The sequence below is a fragment of the Ascidia mentula genome, chromosome 4 (assembly GCF_947561715.1).
Source record: "Ascidia mentula chromosome 4, kaAscMent1.1, whole genome shotgun sequence".
In the NCBI taxonomy this organism is placed as follows: domain Eukaryota; kingdom Metazoa; phylum Chordata; class Ascidiacea; order Phlebobranchia; family Ascidiidae; genus Ascidia; species Ascidia mentula.
In genome coordinates this window covers 3,055,862-3,067,379 of record NC_138569.1, presented here as the reverse complement: position 1 = coordinate 3,067,379, position 11,518 = coordinate 3,055,862, and the positions used below count along the sequence as shown (strand labels likewise).

Sequence of the window (11,518 nt, the reverse complement as noted above, 5' to 3'; positions counted from 1 at the left end):
CAATGCCCTTTTTTTCAGTTTAGTTGTGTTTTTAATATATATTGTTGTACCACAATGTAATGTCATACTTTTGGAAACATTTTTCTACTCTATTTCTTGCTTGAGAACTTTAAGAACATAACGCGCTTTTCCTATAGCTGTTCTTTTATTAGCAAGATGTACATAAAATTCCATCGTTTCAAGGAACAAGCATAAAACAGCGGTAACAGCCAATAGAGAAAACAGCGTGTATATTTCTGTTTGTAAAATGCACGCGACAGCATGGATGACCAATAGTCGCCAACCACGCCCTCGTCTCGGTTCTGGACCTAAGTCCGCCATTCCGGCCTCGGGCGCAATGTTCTGTTTGTTCAGTTAAGGGCAGACGATACACTAAAGTGTTTCTGTTTGAGGGGTGATAAAGCCATGCAAAAAATATTCAAAAATTATGACAGCGGCGCATCAAAATGTTCGGTAAATCCATCAATATGAAACATTAGCGTCGCTGCCTACAGACGGGCGGTTGAGTTGTTGGCGTCGTCTTAAGGACTATAGATGGACTACTTTAACAAACTGGAACAAAACACTATACGCATTGTTTAAAACACAAACAAACATACACACACATGTGAGACGTCAAAACGACAACTCTATTCGGTTGCAGCGATAAAATAATGACACGAACACGGTCAGCGCGCGAGTTTTGTCGATGAAAAGGGGTGAGAGGGGGGTGGGGGGTTAGTGCACAGGAGTTACAGAAAAATAAATCAAAAAAAAAACGAGACGAATACTACAGTTTGCTAAAAGTATCTGTGGACCTTGGGACTCTAACGGAGGTTGAGAAGCCCCACGATGGCGCTCCCGAGCACTGCTATGAACAGTGGCGTAGCAGAGTTACCGCTGCTGGTAGTACCGACGGGAGTGGTTGTTACTGAGGGTGAGGTTGTCTCGGGTGAGCTTCCAGACCCTTCCTCGGCTGTAGTAGTGTCCTGTGCCGATGTCACCAATGCAAGGGCTGAACGACAAAAAAACCCAATTAATTGTGTGATTTTAGACTGAAATTTTACACACAGCGAACATTCTATATTTTCCACCAACTGCCGTGACATGCTACATTGTCCACGAAGAAGGAAACAGCTTCCGACGCAATGCGGCGTTTTACGATAATTTTTTTTGACACCTTTTATTTCTGCCGTTTACCTGGCTCGTTATTAGATCACATTTGTGATGCGACCGCCGCTCGCGAAGGCGGAATAAATGGCTTCGCGCTCCAGATGCTTCTTTGCCTTTCACCCATCGATCGCAACGACTGTGACGTCATAATGGGATGGAAAGCCTTTCCCAAGCGACTGGAAATTTGTTTGTAGGCAACGAATACGGGTGTCCACACCAACGAGCAAGACAATTGTGATACACAAACAGATCCTATACGCGTTGTTAGTGGGTGGAAAATTGTTCCTGACTGAGCCTATCTGGCCTGTAGCTTTCGTTCAAACTTTCAACTCCCAAAACCCCTGTTTTCGGCTCACAAAACAAATTGCTTTGTTTTTTTATTTTATTCCCCTTGACAATGTTATCCCAAAATGCAGTTGCATCCATCTTGTTTTCGTTAAGACGCGTTTGCGAGTAAAATTGACCTCCTCCAAAAAAAGTGCAATGACGAGGGAGCGGAAAACAAAACGAGCATGACAGATAACGTGTCACAAAGACGTGACCAATATTGGCCCTTTTCTCCTCTCATCCAAGCAGGACGGATGATTCTGGGAGCCGACGGTTATGTGCCACGGTAACATGCCACGGTGCAGGGTGGCGGCGAATTCTCATGAAAAATGCATGCATTTGGCCTTCACGACCGCGTGCTAGATGTACGGCGAGACGAACGAGACTGCGGAACGAATTGGAATTCACCATGCACCCGCGTAAACGATTTTTGTGATTTTTTTGAGGTGTTATTCCGACACAAAACCCCTCTTCTTTCGACAAGAAGAACGCGAAAGTTTGACTAAAATTGGTTGAAGCAGTTTTCCGGGCGTCGCTGCTTACGATTACAACACTCAACGTAATATTAAAATTGAGAACCAACTATTTTCAATTCCGATGTTCCTACAAACACAGAACCACGCGTTTCTGATATAATGGTAATCTTTACCGTATAATCACATCGCGGTTACCCGTCTTTTACACAACGGCGTGCCCCCGCAAGCCCAGTCAGTCATTAGTCAATGGAGAAAAACATACCAAAGTTATTTTGACCTCTCCAAAGTGACTTTGCATTAAGGAGCCATGGAAACGGCTTTTTTATAAGAGGACAATGGCTTAGGTCCGTTGTTATTCTTGTTTACCCACGAGCCGAGTATTTAATGTTCGTTTTTCAAATCGAATCGAAACCGGAGTGGGATTTTCACTGGGACCAACTCGCCGATCAAGTCCAGGCTAGTCGATGTGTTCAGGGTCAATTGAGTCGGAAGGAAGCCGGGATTCTGTAACGTTTGATAAACTGCACGCGATGGTATAAGATAACAACAGACATCGCTTGTTTGATAAATATGATAAGAGGGCCTGTTGCTTATAGCGTCCACTGATGTGGAATTTTGTGGAACTTAGGCGGAAGAAAAACAATCAGAAGGTTACCTTGTATATTGGGCGGCAATAATATAACCCAGGCATGTTGTACCTTGTGTGTTTGCACAAAATCGTTTCGCAGCAAAGATGACAAATTTCCTTGATTGGGCCTTTATGGATAATTAATTTTGGTGGCGTCAAGTGTGTGAATTACAAGGGCACATTTATTACGCTTAAATAAACGGAACACCCTGTGTGAATACAAGTTGTAAAATGCTAAATTTAAAACCGTAAAACGGGAAACAGCTTTTAAAATTTATTGCTTTAATTGCTGTTTTCTGTCCAGCAGCCCCCACACGTACAGAACCAGCAAGAATCTGACGATATTAAACCTGAAATATATTTCCAACTTTTATGTAAAGACAGTTTTCCTGACACATTAAATTGTCCCCGAATCTACGCGCCCAACTTGTTGTTGTGTAGTTTCTGTGCTCACTGCTTATTTCGCACTCAAGACGACTGAAGTAAGTTGCATCACATCAATATTGCCTCCTCGCTTGGGCTTCCGTTTCTGGATAGCCGGAAACTTCTAACAATGCGGGAAAACATTGAGTTTCGTTCATTGTTCAGATTCCGACTCGAGACGGAAGCGCGTGCATTGTGCTATGGAGTAAACCAGAAACTTGTTTTCCTGTACTGGGTGTTGACATTGTCCATACAACCAAAAATATAAAAACATTCCTTCGACGCTTCAAAAGGTTCAAAAGTAAAGAAATGGACGAGATTTAGTGTTGACTTTCGGCCAAATTCGTACTTTCATTAAACGCAAGCTTATATGCAAATAACCGTTGTTCTATTAACCGCCCAGGAATAAAGGAACATTGTTCGGGGTGGGTAAAGGAGCACAGTGGTTGAGAAAACAAGTTTCCAATTATTTTCAACTATATTAATATCGAAAGCGCGCGTTTCATGCAATAGCATAGACAAGAAAACAGAATCCATCGCGACGGCAATAGCAGAGAGTTTCTGTTTTCATTACTACTTTCGAAAGCTCGCCTACCGGGCAACCGAAAGAACCGAGCTTCCCTTGCTGTCACTGCTTATCGCAGGACAAGTGACACGAGAAGTGACTTGGACCCTGTGCAGTTTTATCTTAACGTCTGGTGACCTAAAGTTTGTCAGGCAGTCGTCCTCTTATCACTGTATCGTTTTAGTAAACATTCGCCTCCCACACACACACACACATACACACTTGGGTGGAACACATTACGAAAAACCCGAACGCCCATATGGCGCCTTTACAAATCCATCAAGCGAGGCCTCGAAAGGGTGATAAATTCAGAAATGCTAATTCTAGAATTATCGTTTAAAGCGCTTCGCCTATGTGGCAAAAACAATACACATCTTGTAGCCCGAGGATGTGATTTTCCTGGTATTATGGTGTCTCCATCTAGTTAAAGTTAACTAACACACTTGGCTTTTTATGGGTTATTTCAACATGAGTAAATTGTCAACCGTGAATAACAATGGAGAAAATCATGCCTTATTAGCCGTGTCTTAAACTTTGCATATCCACAAACTCGTTTTATTCCTTAAACTTTAATATGTTAATACGGATCGTGTACTACGACTTGAGGACAAGTCGCATACCACATTTTCTGGATTTGTTTATTGAAGCCGACGGTTAATGCCGCCGAATATTAGCCCGGGGCGTGTGCAAATGGCTGCGCCCTTTACCGTACGCTGCTACCTTGTCATTAAACTATGCAAGTTGACTAATGCCGCCGATCGCATTCGCCTAAAACATTTTTTGGCACGACAGTCCAGCAAGCGCACTGATAACAAACGGTATTTGTAAACTCGTTACATCAATGCACTGTTACGTCATAAATTTATATCGTTTGTCCTTTGTGTCGATCCGAACGTTTCCTGTGACGTGAAAAACAACCACGTGTGACACATGCGGTACCGTTTATTGTGGAAATTGTATGACAGTAAAAGGTTTTACAATAATAGGCAAACCTGTAAACCCATAGGCAAAACCTGTAAACCCATTACAATAATAGGCAAACCTGTAATCCTTCGGCATTGTCAAAGGGCAATAAAACTGCATTAAACACGTCCCCGAAAACGTCGATGCATTTATCTGATATGGAACAATCCCTAACTACACGTGAGTCTTGGTGTATCTTCCGCGTGCAGCCCTGGGGCTGTCTGAACATTGCATACTTGCACGCTTAGAAACCGCACATTTTGCTGCAGGCTCAAAGATGGTCTTGATCACGAGACTGTAATCCACGAGCTCTGCAGGTATGCGATTGGTTGTCACAAGATACGCTACATGCGGCTCAAGTGTTCTCGAGAAATTGTCTTGAATTCTTGTTTTAAAGAAAATTGCAACTTTTTTTCAAGATAGGGAAAGATTTTCTTTCAAGATAAGGAAATTGCATGGCGACTCAAAACATCACCACCGGTTATTCAACCATGACAAATGACGACTAATTCCCTAAACGCTGTTATTCTTAGCATGCAATTAAACCATTGTTTTTCACCGGAAAAACAAAAGGAAACCTATTCATTAGGTAAACATCACATTTGCATTCGGAACCTTTTGTTAGAAATGCCAGTGGATCACGTGACGCAACACACGACAAAAACTGGGCTCAAATTTCGCCATTGGAACTCGGCAATTTTAACTATCGGCCAAGGCAGCAATTTGCCCCCCGAGCGACAGTGCGTTGCCGTGACAACCATTGTTATCCGGGCTTGGCTGTGGTTTCGGCAGATTCTATTTGTGGTATTCCATAGTGGGGTGTCATTTGGGCGTTTTGTAAAGTTGGCTGCGAGTCCCTGAGGAAAGTGACTTGGATACGACGCCTTCTACGCTTAATGAGTGCCTGACAAGTTTCCGGTGTGATTTTTGTCATAGGCGTCAATATTTTTAATCGGTTCCTTAAGTTTACAAACAAGAAACAGTTCGAATAATCCCTTCTAGCGAATCAACTTAACATATCACTTAATTCGAGACAGTTGAAGTTAAAATAGGAAATCGTATTCGAGGCGCTATTAAAGCACACGAACCGTTAGGAGCTCGTTTTTTTTATAGGCGTTCAAACATGATCTGTCGCCTGTTTGTGACGTAACAAACCTTTGTTCGTTAAATGACTTTTAACAGCCCCCAACTTGTACAAACAGAATTCGTTGATAAAATGCTCTGTAGAGAGCGCTGGAGAAGGCGCCTAAACATGGTGTTTTTCCAAAGGCACCCGCCTGTGAAATTGGCTTCGTGATGCGTGGGGTAATAGATTACGAGGAGCGCTACTAAGTTTTGGTTACGAGCGTAGAACGTTCGTATCCTTTTTTCCACAGCCTGCTGGGCAGTTGCACCAACATTTATAAGCGCGTTTTTCAATTTCAAGGCCACTTTAACATATAATTAAAAGCCCACTTAGATTTGCGATAGGCGAATCTACGCTGATGTCCATTCAACCATGACGCAAGTTATGTTTTTAAACTTTGCTCAAAAGGTCTCGAAAAAACGTTTTTTCGATGAGATTTCGTCTCAAATCGTCATAAAACATGAAAAAAGAGTAAAATTTTGGTATAAACCATTTTTACTAGTTTTTACAAGAATTTTTACAATCCCTTCAGTTTCTACCCACTTTATCATAAAGCTAAAAAAAACGTCGAGGACTATTGCGCTTCAGGATACCGTTTGTTACATCAGTGTGGCCGTGAAACTCTTGCAAATATTTGCTTCTACCATTTGACTGCCCCTCATTTCGATTCAAGCGATCTTGTCTTACGTCACAGTAGTGGCTTTGTGACAACATCTCCAGACGATGGGTTGTGACAAACAACTTATTCACATTTGATTTAGCAAGTTTGTTATCAGCAGAAACGTTCGGTAGAGTGACTGTTTCTGTCTTCAAATAATTAATTTTTGTTGGTGTAATGTTTTCCTACATATAAAGGCCAGTCGGCTATCATTGAAATACATTTGTTAATAGAACGGAAACTGAAAGTCCGTTTATTAATAATCGATAGGTAAAACTCACGTTATCGGACAAATTATAGACCCAGCTGGACAAAACTGGCTTTGTTTACGTTTATTTTTAGTGAGCTGAGAAAGGGCAACTGTTTCGACCTAATGTGTTACATCGTTGTAATTTGATTGTATTGTGACTCCAATGTCCAATGTTTTGTTTAATCACTTCTCATGGCATTGCATTTGAACTTACAAGAGTGCAACTTATACGTAGACTGTACTCCCGCGTGGGAAACGGCCTCAGCATCAATAAATAATTCACAATTTGATTGGCGGGAACGTGGCACGTGATTATAAGCGATTAACGCCTTGGCCATCGTGGTTGTCAGTAGCTGTTTCACAAAACCTTCACAAATCTGGCACCTAAAGATTACTGTAGCTCGTCATGACCTTTTACCAAACACATTTTGACGGACTGGCAAATTACATGTCAAGTTTCCCAGTTGAACAATGGGCCATGTGCCGAAAATGCCAAACCTGGGATCGCGTAAATAAATAATTAAAGAGGAGATCGAATTCTGGGTACCACTGGCATTTCTGTTGCTCGTTTTCATGGCATCCGAAAAACAGCCATCGGAGCTATGCAAACAAAACTGGAAAAAACATGCTTTTTCCGGAAAACAAAATCTGCCAACAGTATCGCTAGCCAAAGTCTTGTAGCCTATAGTGAATACACTTGTTGTGGTTAAACGTTAAACAAAACGTTTTCACTATAGCTTTAAGCAACTGAGGCAATGTTTGTTTCATCAGCGGTAGCCAATATTCCTAATGGAACCGTGGTAATTTCCGAACGTGTACCTTTTTACGTGTCCAATTAACGTTAGTAAACAAGCCAAGTCCATTAGTGACAGAGTGTTTAGAGCTTCAAGTAAACATCGGTCACTTTTAATTGCCTCAGCCGTACTCGGATATACAGTTAGCGCCCTAAATTGATCTTGCATGAGGGTTCTTGGCGTTCGTGTACGTACAAACGTTACCCTGTATACAACGGAAAACGCTAATACACCGAGTCATAACTTGATCCACATATAAGTCTGTGTAAAATGGAAATCTGTGTGTGTAAAATGGAAATGTTAATGGTCAGGTGTGTACAAAGCAACCTCTTGTTATTTTTGGTTACATATTTGAATTGAAAACTACACCAAATTATAGCGATAATATTCGCACAAATTTCTATGTTACATTGGCTTACAAAGTGAATCAAGTTTGGAGACTCGGTGTATACAGTATCTTCGGGTACAACGATAGTCCACAGTAGGCAAAAGTACATACCCTACATGTGTAACGCGTACGCCGGATTGGTTGTTGTTTGATGTAACGACACGTTTTGAAAAATACAACTGGTTGTAATGACTGTGTGACAACAACAATTCTCGGCACTTCAAATTCCTCTTAATGGATAGAATTGTCGCTTTATAAATTATAAAGCCTCGACAAACACTCCAAAAGCTCGCGACCCGAACCAGTTATTCCATCGCGGGCCATCAGGCTGCGTTCCATAATTCAAAAACCAAACATCGCGCGCAATCAATATTCTGCGCGACATCTCTTAACGCGATAAGTTACGTCACAATTGTAATCGCTTTTCAGCGTAAAAATGTAATTCGCGTTCGGGAGATATGGCGCGCAATTAAGCGGAGATTTTCTGATTGCTTTGAGTGGACACTTGTTGCGCGTTTTACTGGTAACGCCAAATTTGGTGCTAATTGTGAAGTTCGAATTCTTCCGCGATTCGTTCTCTGTTATTTACCGCTTGAAAACGTACAGGCTAATTCTGATGTTAAAAGTTTTAGTAATCTTGGAGTATTTACGGTTTAACAAAATGTACACTTCTGCTTCGAAAGGTACCGAAACTGTTTTTTCTCCCAATCACAAATAGCAAGGAATCGATCGATCGAATCATACAGGAATTATTCCTCATCGGAAAATTGAAAAAAAAACGAAAATCCGATAACATGCAGCTCCCCGACAAATTGAGGCTGTGATAGAACCCCGCACTGGCGTAATGTGATTCAAAAGATTGTCGTGTTTCAGAAAACTGGCTCAATATCTGATTCACTATTCAGAATATGTAATGAGGTTTACCATGTCGTTTCCAGGATAGCAACAAACAATGGTTTGTTTGTGAATTTTCAATTTTGAGCATCGCGACCGAACAGGAAGAACGTCACAAACGCACTACAGTGACATTTTGATTATTATTTCGCGGCAGTAAATTTTGAAAAACAATCTTGAACGAAATATGACCTCACGCGCTCTTGGATTCAAGCTTAATTTGACAAACTAGACAGGACGCGAAGAAAGATGGAACAATGCATAAAGAGTTTCGCTGGTAACTTGAAATGCTTCCGTGGCGCTGTTTCGACCCGGGCGTCTGTCGTAGCTCGTTTGACAGATTGGGGTTTGGATATAACCGATGCACAAACAAGTTGCCGCTTAGTTTGATTGCCAAAATAGAACATGACCAAATGCCACCCTATGTAAATGCCTTATTAATACAATTATTTAAAGCGGAAGTTCATTGGTTACATAAGTTGCGTTTTCGGCCATGATTCAGAAAAACAATTTACTTTGGGTGCGTGAGTTTAAAATGAAGTCCGAAAAAGTAAAACAACTTACCGAAAAGAACCAGTGCGAAGATCAGGGTTTGCTTGAGGATCGACATTTTGCTTCTCGAGTTTCTTCAGATATCTTCTTTTAAACTTTTGTTTAATAATTCGTCGTTCTTTCTAAATCTTTTCTGGAGCTTGTCGCGTCTCGTTTTGCAGAAATTTTGTCGCTGTGTCCGTATACCGTGGCGTGACTCTGTTGTCTGATCAGTAGCGGCAGAATTGGGAGGTGCCCGCCTGACAGCAAGCGCCTTTTTTCTTTTCCCTCAGTGATTACGCAAGACAGTGGAGAACCAGTCACCATAGTGACGTGCGGGCAACCTTCTCTTTTTCTCGTTGCTATCCGTGACTTTCCATGACGTGAAAAACACACGTGTATTCACGTGGCAACCGCTTAGACTTAGTTAATGATCACATGAGTGTTCCGTATACAACCTCTGGATAGTTAATGTAATTCAATTCTTGTTTTTCCGGCACAGCTTTCTCCAATCGTAGAATTAGTTTTATGTAAAACGTTTCGGTGTTTACTGTTTTCTTTTCTTTTTTCGGATGGTGAACATCGGTCACCGCCAAAAGATTTCCACAATAGAAAAACCGGTCATATTTTCTATGTGTCAAAACACGAAAACTTTGATGAGAAAACATCCTTCGCCGTCGGTTTATCTTACAGCTTTGTCACGAATAACATCTGTGTTGTTTGTGAGAAACTGTAATTTGTGAAATCTGGATATTTTCCTTATTTTTTTTCAAAAGAAAATCCTCACTTGGTACCTGTAGTGGTTATGTTTAAGATGCGAAAGGATGTACGCTATCGAATCAAGGCGTTTCTTGCAGTTTTTTGTACTTGCACTTATCCTCGAACCTTATTTGGTCTCGCATGAGGGCGGCATGATGTAATACATTGTATCTGCTGCTTAAATCGCCCAGGGCCGATCTCAAGCAGCATTTGTTGGATTCCTGGTAGGTGATGCTTCTCCGCTTTTTCAAGTAAGTTGGACTTTTCGCTGCATGCCAAACCTTACATATGCCCTGGGGTGTTTCAGTTATCTCCGCAGCCAAAATTCTTTAGGATCGATTGAAATTGCCAAGTCATGTCTATGTGGCAAACTCAACGACGAGGGACTAAAGTGTTTTGTGGAAAACATAGAGTTGATTTATTATTGTCAATTTTATGGACAATAACCTGATGCCTGAAAGCGTCACCGTGCTGTCTGTTTTGCCAATTTTGTTCAACCAGGTTAATAACACAAACCTGGTGTTGTTGGCCCATTTAGGGAAAAAGGCTAAATTATCACGTTTGGACCAAGTTTACTGTGAATTTGACAAGATACACAACTAATTGTTGTTGACCCATTTTATGACAACAGAAATATGGTTGGGCGGCCAACATACCGCGTTAAAATATTAATTTTCAAAATATGCCTGAGCAGCAACTTTTTGTTTTTTTACTTGGCGGTAACCGAGCCACCGCATTGACGAGGCAAGACACAGCCTGTCACTTCCTATCCATTAGATACAAGCATTGTTTTATAGCGGATGTGAATTCAGGAGCTTGCGTGCTGGTTATATGTCCTTTCAGTTCTGCCAAGTTACTTCCTCACATATGAAGACTAATTTGTTCCATTTGTTAACAAGCGTAAGCTGTATAGGCCTATAAGTTTTATTTCAAAAACACTGCATTCCTGCGGTCACTTTGGCAAACTGCAAGATTGAGAACCGGAATGTCACCACTGCATATGGACCTATTGTTGCATGGCTAGCCCTGCATCAGCTCGGTGGACTTTTGAAACCATTTTTTTTAAACCTCTGTCACGTGTTTGTTGTCCCCCCCCCCCAATCCGTGGAGTCCAAATTTGCAGCAACTGGTGATCCAGGTTTCGTGAAGTGTGTAAAGATCACAGTTGGTTTGGATTGTTAAACCTTGCCATGCTATAGCATCTAAGCTCTAGAGCTTGCACAATATTAAGCACAAAAAATGCCATAAACGTTAACAGAGATCGCCCAGTGTTGCTCGATAAGCGACCGACGAATCTGTCGTTAAAACTTCTATATCTACATACTCAAAAACTGTGACGCCAGTTTGATTAATATTTAAGCAATGACGAAAAACTTTTCAATATATATATAGCCTATGCTGAAAAAAGCGTGGCGCCGGTTTGATTAATATTTAAGCAATGCCGGAAAACTTGTTTAACGTGTTTTTTTGTGTGCCTTTTTGAAGCAATCTTTCAAATTTGGACTTTCCCGGTAAGGTGATATTTATTCACATCGCTCCGTCGTCAGATAAAATCACTGAGTCGGTTCTTTTGTGTGTTACGTC

At 41.3% G+C, this 11,518-nt stretch overlaps 1 long non-coding RNA gene across 1 annotated transcript; it reads right to left on the bottom strand.

Moving 5' to 3' along the window:
- Nucleotides 1-126: 126 nt before the first annotated feature.
- Nucleotides 127-9,398, bottom strand: LOC145897831 (uncharacterized). The gene is made up of 2 exons (XR_014402402.1): nucleotides 9,209-9,398; nucleotides 127-994 (listed from the first exon to the last, which is right to left on the bottom strand). It is a non-coding gene; the product is annotated as an uncharacterized LOC145897831 (long non-coding RNA).
- Between the last annotated feature and the right edge of the window lie 2,120 nt (nucleotides 9,399-11,518).